Source organism: Amphiprion ocellaris, chromosome 20 (genome assembly GCF_022539595.1).
Source record: "Amphiprion ocellaris isolate individual 3 ecotype Okinawa chromosome 20, ASM2253959v1, whole genome shotgun sequence".
Classification (NCBI taxonomy): Eukaryota; Metazoa; Chordata; class Actinopteri; family Pomacentridae; genus Amphiprion; species Amphiprion ocellaris.
The window spans coordinates 27,147,056-27,159,526 of record NC_072785.1 but is presented as its reverse complement, the minus strand read 5'-3'; positions in this window follow the sequence as shown (position 1 = coordinate 27,159,526).

Genomic DNA, 12,471 nt, shown 5'->3' with positions numbered 1-12,471 from the left:
TCACAGCTTTGTGCTGTCAGAGGATTCTTCCTTGGTTGCTTAATGGCAGCCTAGCTAATACTTCTCCCACACAAATAAATGGAAATTTTGTGCAAAAATTGGCAAAGCACTGAGAATAAAATGTCCGTGCATGCAGGCCTGTGTTCAGTTCTACAAATAAAGACACCGTTAGATAATCCAAACTCAAGCAGAACAAGATTAAGATATTAGAGGAAGATTATTGCATCATCTTAATGCATGATTCATTCAAGTACAAGAAGTAAGATGATGTGAAAAGGGCTCCATTATAGGAAGAAAGAAGAAAGAACTTTAGATAGAAAAGGTACAATCAGTAGTAGAGGAAAAAAGCAACAATACGCAATAAGGTAAAAACACTCTATTACATGTAAAAGTGCTGTGTTAGTAAAAGTAAAAGTACAGAGAAATGTCCAGAAAGCACTTTAATATTGCAGCAGATGTAGCTGAAACCATTTCTAACTATTTAATCGGTCTTTTATTTAATGTTATTTGGCTCCAGTTTGTGTAAAATATCACTTTGTAGCAGGGTTAGCTTAGCTTTTAGCTGTTAAGTAAAGAAAAGGTACAATGTGGTCCTTTTAAATGCTCAAGTAAAACCTTAAACCTGGAAGTGAGTGGAGAACTTGAGTAAATGTCTCAATCAAAACTGATATTTAAGGGTCAGGGGCAGAAATAAATCCTGTATCTGTCTGTTTCTGCCCAGTTTCTAGGAATCACATGGTGCCCTGATCACATGTTTGCTTTAATGGCTGCCAGGCTCATCTGCTTCCCACACAAAGTGACTCAGACTGAAGAAATCAGTCCCTCACTGATCAAACAGGGTGAATATCACACTCCACACACTCTTCTCTCTGCTTTCTGAAGTCAGGCTCAATTCATGGAGGTGGAGAAAAGACGATTAAAGCTGCTCACTGAGTCTGAAAATGTAAAGATGATGTGGTTTGTATTTCGGATGCATGACTAAATGTAAGAGTTTTAAAGTGGTTTAGTTACATTTTCCTACATGACGTCACATCCTGCATCTTAACACTGCAACCAGAGCTTCAGAAGTGAGCTGAAATAGAACTGAAACCATCTACATGTGCTTGATTATATTCAGATAGTCCAGATTTATTAATCTATTCTGAAATGTAGCAGGATTTAAAAGTGAAGTTTGACATATTGACTCTATAAATAGTGAATATTATAAATTATATAATTTTAGTGTCTCTGTATTTGGGGTTAATACTCTCGGTTTGGTTAATGGAGGCATTTTATCAGGTTTTGTCATAATCTGACTCTCCTTGTTGAGCTTTTGTTGCTTTTTAAATTTCAAAATCCTGTTGAAAATAGAGGCTCTAACGATATATTACATTTTATAACTTGTACACAGAATGAAAAATCTAAACTATACACTCTAAAAAATGTAGTGGGACAATACAAGCGCATATCTATAAAATAATTAAATTTTTTTTTTACCTGATTTAAAGGCAGTAAAATAGCATAATTGTATGAATTATTTGTTTTAAAAAAAGATAAAAGGAAAAAGAAAATATAGATGTCTAATGTGAACATTTTAGGCCTTTTTGTTTACAGTAAACATGCCAATTTATTTTAAAATATATTATATGTAATTTAACAAATGGGAAAGAACTTTTTTTTTGCTATTTTTTCAATCCTTGTTATAGATAATTTTATTTCTAAATAATAGCAAATATCAGTAAAACAATAATTTTTTGCTTATTTAAATACATTTTTAGAAGGGTTTGTTCTAATCTTAATCTCATTTTTCAGTTTTTGTTGGATTTTAAATTTCGAATTCCATTTTACAAATGAGGACTCAACTAAACTATATCGTCTAAAAAATAATAAATAAATAAATAACTGTGAAAATCTTCAGAAAAAAATGGCAAAACAGTGAAAATACAGGAACATATCTGAAAAAAACACCCTATAAATAAATACATAAATCAATAAATAAATAATGGTGAAAATCTTGCAGCAGAAATGCCCAAAAAATTATGTTAAAAAAATTTCAATTCATTTTTTTCTTAGATTTATTTGCCAATCAGATATTTACAAAATATTATATGAAATTTACCAACACAGAGAAAGAAACCATTTTCAATCCTTATTATCGATATATATATATATATATTTTTAAAATAGCAGCAAATATCAATAAAATACTTTTGTCCTGTTCTGACTTTGGTTTTTCAGCTTCTGTTGGATTTTAAATTTCAAATTCCTTTTGCAAATGAGGACTGAATCTAAGCTATACATTACAAAATAAAAATAAAAAATAGAATAAAAACTGTGAAAGTCTTTGGAAAAAATATGATGAACAGTAAATATTGTACTTTTCAAAAACTGTAAAACAGACAAAATACGGGCACATATCTGAAAAAACAAATAAATAGCAAATGTGCCCAAAAAAATTATGTTAAAAAATGGAATTACTTATTAGATTTATTTGTCAGATATTTACAAAGTATTATATGAAATTTGACAACACAGAGAAAGAACCTGCTTTCAATCCTTATTATAGATCACTTTATTTTGAAACAAGAGCAACTGTTTGACTACATTTTATATGGTTTTGTCCTAATCTGAGGTTCCTTTTTCAGTTTCGTCTGGGTTTTAAACTTCAATATCCTGTTTTAAATGGAGGATCTCCTGCTAGAAGGACTGCATGTGGCTGGATGTGTCTCTGGGAGTGTCTGGCAGTCATTTCTTAGAATCAAACAACAAACACACAGCCGCCTGTAACTAGTTCAACCAGAACATTAAAGCTGTTCAACCAGACTCATGTTAGCAGTGAAAACATGCCGGTATTCTGCCTCGGGTTCATGTCAGGCATTTGTTGATGTTTCTGTTGCTTCTCCTCAAGTCTAGAAGCCCACGTTTATCATCTTCTGACTGTATTTATAATAAACTGAGATGTCATTCAGAATCTGACAGGAGAAAGTCTTTCAGTTTCATTTTTAGTGAACCCATTAATGTGAACAAAGGAGGCTGTGCTGACCTTTGGTTTGTAGAATAACCACCATCCACTGGATTGGTTCAGCCGGAGTACCTGTGTGATTGTCATTAGAAATGTAAATGCAGCTTTAATGAACTTCCCCTGCAGAGGTACGAGCTCAGGTCTGTGACAGCAGGATCCACAGAAACTTCTGAAAAGACGAGACAAAAGGAGGAACGAGGGGAGAAGGGGAAGGAGGCTCACCCCAAATAAAACCTCCTCAGGACTGTTGACACCTTCTGGTCCCACCAAACTGCACTTTACACCAACAAACACACACAAATGATGAGAAGAGAATTTGATTTAAAACGAGGCTCAAAACAAGAAGTTAGAGGATTACATTTGAACACTAACTTTCATCGTTCTTCCCAGACCATTTTAGATAAGTGCAGCTTCATATTAGTCCTATAAATCAGTTTTGTTAATTGGGATTAAATTTAGCCAATTTGCCCAAACATAAGGTTAATTTTTGTTCATTAATGCTCATGTTGCCCTGTGGGTCAAAATTGACTCGTTTTAAAGTTTGAAAATGTGGGGAAAAAAATATTTTCACAGGAAAACTTCTGATGTTCACATTTTCAACATTTTTTGGTGGGAAAAAAAGAAATGTTAAAAATGTTTCTTGAGAACATTCACATAAAAATCAACCAAAATCCAGCGAAATTCACTGGATTTTATCAAATAGGTGCACTTTTAAGAAGTGCACCTATTTGATATCTTTGTACAATAAATGTGAAGCTAAAGCTAGCAGCTAGTTAGCTTAGATTAGCTTAGCATAAAGACCAGCAAGCCTTCCACAGTGACAGAAACACTTTTTCTGCACACAAATCGTGAAGTAAACCACACAAGTTGTGTTTTTTGTTGAAGAAATCTCCCATAATGCACCTCTTTTGGAAATCTATGATTTGCTTTGTTTGTTTGCTGATAAAACAAACCAGCTGCAACATGCTAAATCAGTAAAATCTAGAGTTTTTACGCTTCGGACAGCCTGTTTTCTTCTCTTTTTTGTTCTTTTTAAGCCTGAACTAAACTAATCAATGACCTGCTGACTCAGCTTCAACTGTCTCAGCAAGAAAGCAAACATTTTCCAACAGCAAGTGCTTTATAATTAAACTGTGGAGCATCAAGCGGTGAAGTAAAAAGATATTAAAAGCAGTCAAACACAGAGCAGCATTTGTAATCTTGATACAGAAGCAGTTTTTAACATTATCTTGAAATCACTTCAAGTTCTGTGTGTTTTCAATATCTGATTGTTATTGTTGGTTCTGTGAAGACACGAGGGACAGAAGTCTTAAATTAAAGCTGCATTTATGAGAAAATTGAGGTTTTTTTGGTGCTTTTTGTTTTGTGAACAGCTCATGTTGGGTCACAGTGGGGAAAAGACGGCTACACACAACGCAGGAAATGAAATTCTGGACCGAGTCGGGTCATGGATGGAATATGTAATTCTCTGTAAATAGCTGTGATCACACTACAGAGAAAATGTATCATTAAGGCTGCTACAGGTTGAGATGTTAATTAGCTGAGCGTCGGTTTGAGGTGGTGAGGTGTCTCCTCTGTCCACATGACGGTCTTTAGCCACCACCGTGCTAATGACGCCGTTTGAACTGGCGTCAATGTTAACGTAGCTGCAGCAAACACATTTCCAGATGAGACAAATGCAAATCTTATTGACCGTTAACCTCCACTGACCTCCACTGTCAGCCGCCAACTACTAGAAGATCCACCAGTAGCTTCCCAGAAACGCCCTGAGAAGGACCTTTAGTTCCTAGAATGTTTGTCGACAACATAGTTGGACCATTATGCCCTTAAACTAAATGCTACGCTAAGGATATTCTTTCTTTGGTGTCATGTAACACTGTGGAACATTGTGGAAACGTTTTATAGATTCTTCAATATGTTTCCTTAACAACATCTCCAGAACATTGCAGCCAGAATGTTCCAACTTATATCATAACAGAGGAACGTCCTATAAAGAACATTCTGTCTTCTAAGTTTGTTTTTTTAATGCTGATTTATAAACGTTCTATCTTTGTTATCATTGAACATTGTGAGAATGTTTTATGGAAGACCATTCTACAATGTGTTCCCTCAACAAAAAGGCAAAATCAGAACATTGCAGTTAGAATGTTCCACCTTTGTTGACATATCTCAGGTCAGGAACATTTATAAAGATCTTATGAAGAGCGTTCTGTCATTAACATCTTAAAAAACATTTTTGGATTGTTGGTTTGAATGTTAGTTTGAGAACGTTCTTCCGTTGTTTTCATGGAAAACCTCTTCAGAACACTGCAGTCAGAATGTTCCACCTTTGTTAATACATTGCAGTACAGGACCGTTCTATATAAAGAAGCTTCTGTCATCTAAAGTCTTGATAACTTCTTAAAAATGTTGCTTTGAGAACATCATTTTGTTGTTAACATTATGGAAACTTTTACAACAGAACGCTCTACCAAGTGTTCCCTCAACAAAATGATGACATGTTCAACTTTTTAAATACTGGTCTGCAAATGTTTTGCCTTTGTTATGATGGAACGTTGTGAGAATGTTTAATAGAAGAGTGTTTTCTAACGTGTTCCCTCAACAACATCCCCAAAAATTCATGAGACATTTGTTAATTATTTCACAATTACAGGGAAAAAAATCTGAGGCCTATCTTATCTAGATTCTTGCAAATAGTAATTTATGTTTTTAACATTGTGTAACAATAAAATTATACTGTTTTACTGTGTTTAAATACGAAAAATACAGATATTTTCCCGTATTTTCACCTGTTTTCATTATATTTCAATGTTACAGTATTTTACATATTTTTCCTGCAATTCTTGCTGTCAGAGTTTCGCTTTTTTTTTTTTTTTTTGTATGTTTTTTACTGATTCTTTCTACAATCTATAGTTTAGGTTCAACATCCAGGATGTACAGCTTCTAAAATATAATTTATTGTTTAGATTAAACTGTCTAAAAGTGCATAAAGTAGTTAAATGACTCTTTCTCTCATCCAGTAATATAACAGTAAAACTCTTTTATGAACCAAATTAGTTTTGTTTGAGTTTGTTTCTGCTTCTCTCCTGTACTTTCACCTGATTTAGATTCAAGATTTTAGATTCAAGTCTTGTATGTGAGTTTATTACACTCTGGTACAATTCTGCCTCCACTGCTGCAGAAACTCAGTGAATTAAATCTTTGTCTCTTTGTACTTTATAGTATTTCATTCATTTTGGTTGTGCAGCCTCAACAAGACAAAAACTAGAGCCAGAATCTGTATTTTTGCCACCTTGTGCTGCTGATTCGTCCAGTTTTGACTGAACTTTAGCTTCTTTCATCAAATTCAGGAGTTATTTGCAAATGTCACCGCCTGAGAAAACCCTCCTTCCCTTGTCGCTGCGCCGCTAATCACGGCTGTAAAACGGACGGTTTGAAAACAAAGCGGGTGGAACCGTCGATAGAATAATTTATGAGCGTCTCAACTACAGGTTACCAAAGTCTAACGGAACAAACTGCTGCAGCTGCATTAAGAAACAGTCGCTCACTGAATTAGACGGAAAACAGCTGACTTTAACCACAAAACAAACAGAAAAACTCGTGTTAGCATCGGTCAAGTGTTTCCAGCAGCTTCTTCTGGTCTAATTCAGGTCTTCAGTGGTAATATAACATTTTAATCATCTCTGAACGCTGCTGTAAAAAGGTCTGCTCCATCCATAAAGGGTTTTTACTGCAGTTTATTATTGTTAGACTCAGTTTTTATCTCGTTTTATTGCACAGTGTGACTCACTTTAAACAAACCCTGTGGAAAATCGCGGGAACTAAGTTTGCTGACTCTGCAACGCAACAGTAATTTAACCTAAACTGACTTGACTTTGAAGAGTTGCACAAGTTGTACAAGTTTCAGGGGTCGGCTAATTTTTCATAACCCAGCGTACAGAATAAATAGTATTACACAGTATGAGAGCTAAGATAGGCCTATGACTGATAAATAAATGATGTAAATAACCTAAAAGCCTATAATAAATAGAACACATGGTTAAAAATAACATTATAACAGAAACCAAATGCACATGTTCAGTCAGGAGTTTTGTTGCAGCTCATGGAAGCTAATGTTAGCCACGTTTAGCTAAATTCTAATATTGTTGTGTAACGTTCTTGGAATTTTTTACATTAATTTTTTACATTTACGACTTTTTACATGTGTGTCTGTTCCACAAATTTATTGAATTTTTTCTAATACAAGCTCAGTATGTACAACATAAGATGACAAACATCCCACTTGTGGATCTATAACTGCATAAACCACAAAGATTGTCATTGTCATTTCTGACCATTTAACCCTCCTGTTGTCCTCATTTACAGGCACCAAAAAATATTGTTTCCTTGTCTGAAAAAAATCCCAAAATTCAGCAAAAAAATTCGCCAAATTTCTGAAAATTTGCAAAGCATTGAGGAAGAAAATTCCAATAATTCCTTAAAAGTTTCCATTAAAAGTTTTATTTAAAATAAATAAATAAATAAATAAATAAATAAATAAATAAAAAATCCCCCAAATTTGGCAAGAAAATTCTTGTAAATATTTTCAACAAATGAGTAAAAATCTTCTAAAAAAAAATCCTAAAAATATCTAAAGTGATTATATATATATCAGTAAAACTTCTAATATTTTCTTTAACCAGTTCCTTAATCCACAATAAACAGCTTTAAATTCTGTAGAAATCAGAAAACAAACAAAACAAGTCATAGTTTTCCAAGAGAGGTGCATTCTGGGAGATTTCATGCAGCAACATCACCTAAAAACACAACTTATGTGCTTTACTTTGCTATTTCTGTGCAGAAAAAGTGTTTTTGTCACCATGGACAGTTCCAGGCTTGGTGGTCTTCATGCTAAGCTGAGCTAAGCTAAGTTAACTAGCTGCTAGCCTTAGCCTGACAGTATTTGTACAAAGATATCAAACTTCTCTGCATGACAGCTGGTAATTACACTTTCCAAAATGTCAGCCAGTTCCTTAATCCACAGTAAACAGGTTTACATAAAATTAAAAGCATCATTGTTCTGTAGAAATCAGCAAACAAGTCCTACATTTCCAAGAGAGGTGCATTCTGGGAGATTTCCTGCAGCAATGTCACCTAAAAACACAACTTATGTGGTTTACTTTGCTATTTCTGTGCAGAAAAAGTGTTTTTGTCACTATGGACAGACCCAGGCTTGCTGGTCTTCATGCTAAGCTGAGCTAAGCTAAGCTAACTAGCTGCTAGCTGTAGCTTCACATTTATTGTACAAAGAAATCAAACTTCTCAGCAAATAAGTGTACTTCCCAAAATGTCAACCAGTTCCTTAATCCACAATAAACAGCTTCAAATCCATTTAACGCCTCATTGTTCTGTAGAAATCTCTTATCACAGGATTTGTGGTTTCCCTCCAGCAGATAAGAGCTCCATCGTCAAGATAACAATTTGTAAACTGAGGCGATGCTGATGTGCAGCCAGGATTATATGGGATAGTTATGTTTCTATTGTAGCATTGTCGGGCATCTTTTATAACTTATTTTGCTTTTTTGGTATTTGAAATTTATGGATTCATTGTGTTTCAGGTTTTGGCATGTTCTAGTCTAAAGAAATGTGGTTGTTAGAAGCATGCAGGGTTCTTCTTTTGTTGTGTTTTGGGGGTTCACGTGTTTGTATCTCCAGAAATGTGGTTAAATTAAGCTCCACATTAAAGTGAGCATTAGAGCTGATTCTTGTAAATTCTACATACAGTTTTGCACATAATAGGGAGATTTTGTTTTAAATTTAGGTCATATTTTTAACCCTCGTGTCGTCCTGCGGGTCAAAATTGACCCGTTTTAAAGTTTGAAAATGTGGAGAAAAAAAAAATTCACAGTGAAACTTCTGATGTCCACACTTTCAACATTTTTGGGTAATTTTTGAACATTTTTTGATGGAAAAAAGAAATGTTGAAAATGTTTCTAAAGAACATTCACCAAAAAATCAACCAAAATCCAGCAAATTTAGCATTTTTTGGTTAATGTGATGAATTAATGATAAACTGAGGATGTCCTGTTATAATTAAAATAATCTTTTATAACTTTCTTTTGCATCATCATTATAAAGTTCAGGTTTTATTGTGTTTTGGGAGTTCCAATCTCAAGAAATGTGGTTAAATCAAGCATGCAGATACATTAAAGTGAGCATTCGAGCTGATTCTTGCAAAATTTGCTTGAGGATTTGCAGATTTTATGGAGATATTTTTAAATTTAGGTAATATTTTTAAGTTTTCTGGTTAATGTGCTGATTAACTGATGTATTTCTTGGAACCTTTCACTACTTTAATCTCTTCACTGTGTCCTCCCAGCAGAAGAATGAAGGGTGTGCTTACATGGAGATGGTCAGTCAGCTTCCCCCATCCATCCTCCTCCCTGGTGTCCGTCCACTCCATTGTTCCCTCTCATTGTCTTAAATGGTGTCAACGCAGGCTTCTTCTTCTTCTTCTTCTTCTTGGAGCAAGTTGACCCTCCACAACCCCCGAACGCTCACTTCCAGGCCCAGGTCGAGGAGGAGGAAGGAGGACGAACATCTGCCGCCGGAGGAGGCCGACAGATGGACGGGAGCTCCGGCCTCTGGCAGGAATTCTGGAGGGAAACCACCAGACAAAAGACCAGGAGGCGACGAAGACGGAGGCTGCAGCCGCCGTTAGTGGGTTAATGAGGAGGAGGAGGCTGATAGAGTGAAGTGACACATCCTGAAAAGACTCCCAGTCTGTTTTAATAGAAAGATAGATGACCAATAGCCATTTTAACGATCCTTCACCGGAAATTATTTAATCACAGTCAAGAACCAACATCGAACACTGAACATAAAACATATCTGGCACAACAACTATTCACAGGAAATGTTCTAAAGATTTAACCGTCCTGTTGTCCTCATTTACGGGCACCAAAAAATATTGTGTCCTTGTCTAAAAAAAAAAAAAAAAATCCCAAAATTCAGCAAAAAAATTCACCAAATTTCTGAAAATTTGCAAAACTTTCAGGAAGAAAATTCCAATAATTCCTTAAAAGTTTCCCTTCAAAGTTTTATTTTAAAAAATCCCCCATATTTGGCAAGAAAATTCTTGTAAATATTTTCAAAAAATGAGTCAAAATTTTCCAAAGAAAAATCCTAAAAATATCTGAAGTGATTCCATATATATCAGTAAAACTTCTAATATTTTCTTTAAGAACATTCACAAAAAAATCAACCAGAATTCTGCCGATTTTGCTGGATTTTGGGTGATTTTTTTGTGAATGTTCTTAAGAAACATTTGTTAAACATTTTTTTCCACCAAAAATGTTCAAAGATTTACCAAAATGTTGAAAATGTGGACATCAGAAGTTTCACTGTGAAAATATTTTTTTTTTCCAGGGTTAAACTTACCATACTATTTATACTACTAGATCTTTCCCATTGCGGCATTTATGGCTCAGTCTACGCATCAAATGGGTTCTATTTAAGGAGTCATCAGCTGTAGTCAATCGTAATTACTCACGACAAGTTAAAAGGCCATGAAACTAAGAAAATTTGATCAACACACTTTCTACATCGACAAAACTGATAATTCAAGTTGCTGTTTGTATATTTCTGATATATATATATATATATATATATATATATATATATATATATATGTGTATATATATATATATATATATATATATATATATATATATATATGTGTATATATATATATATATATATATATATATATATATATATATATATATATATATATATATATATATATATATATATATATATATATATATATATACGTGTTCAGAATTTGTGTGATTTTTGTAGAAGTGACTACATTCAGCCTGACTATTCATTGCAACATACTGTTACTTTAACATGTATCTCTTCTTACTACTCAAAAACAAAACAATGTAACTATTTCCGTTCGTGCATGACATACGAAAGTTTCTTTGCATTTTTTTAAAATATAGCTTTGATTATTTTATGTCTTAGATATAACATTTACATTCCATCTACTGTTCATGTTTATTTTTCTGATTCTCTGTATACATGCTTGCGGCTGTTACTGTTTTAGGTGTTTTTATTTAGTTGTATTGCATTCAATAACAATAAAGTTGAATAAAATCAGATTTTAGAGGCTTTATGTGTACATGTTTTGGTTAAGATAAGAGAAGTGTATTTTGGTTACAGTTTAGTGGGTTTTTATCACTTATTTTTATATAAACAACATCCTGATAAAGCTTGTTTTAATTGAAAGTAAGTAATAAATGTTTACAACATTCCTAGAGACAAAATTGTAACTTTTGCTCCAAAAATATAGCAATTCAAATGAGCAAGCAACTTATTTCATATCCTGACTGATGTTTGTTGCTCAGTGATGAAGTTAATTTCTTGGTTTGTTTTCTTCCAACACACAACACAAATGTTCATATGTTTACCAAACAAACACAAACACCGACATGCAAACACACATATTGCATGAAATGAAACCAATTAAAACAACACAAAAACAAAGAAATGGGATAAAAACACTGAAAGAAGTTCAAATATGTTGTTTCCCTGCTGGCCTCTGGATAGTTTTCACTCTATTAGCCGACACCTTCCTGCCTTTCTGATGTAAATCCTGTTTGTGGTCAAACCTCGCTGATGAGCTCATAGAACAGACCGACATCCCATCCAGGAATCAGCCTCCTCCGCCCCAGTGACCTCTTTGTTTGGCTGTGACGGACACGCGTGTTGAATATTACATGGGAAGCAGTTAGGGTCGTCCATCTGTCAGAGGATCAGACAGAAACAGATTATTTATGGATGAGGTCAGGGATTAAAAGTTAATAAGTTCAACAAGTATCAGAGGGAACGTTATGAAAGGTTCATGAACTCAACAATTAGCAGCTAAGGTCCGCAGTGATTGATCGCTTATTAATACAGCTTTAATTGGGTTTAATGTCACTCCTCTGTGCAGGAGTCAAACATCATGTTCTGAGCTTTAAGACGATTCTAATCCACTGAATTAATACTATCCGAACATCTTTAAGGATCAATACATTCCCTGAAATACCATAATTTCAATAACATATTAACAGTTTAGGTCTTTTTCATCTCAAAGGTGGTTTGCCAGTAAATCTGCACACTGTCTTTAATAGTTTATCGTTAATTTCCTGTAATTCACCAACAAATCACTCAAAAAAATCTCCATAAAGTTGCCAAAAATGGTGGTAAATTAGCATTAAATTTATATCCACAGGCTGTATATAAATCCTCTCGTGATTCCTGGTGTCACAGCAGCATCGACAGAATGACTTCATTTTTTATTTATAATATGACGCCATCTGCTGGCGATCTGTGGGACTGCATATACCAAGAATGAGACTACAACTAGTTCTGGACTACAAAGATCCCTGAAGGAAGCTTCAGTCCTTCTCTCTCTTTTAAAAGATGAAGGTCCAAATGCA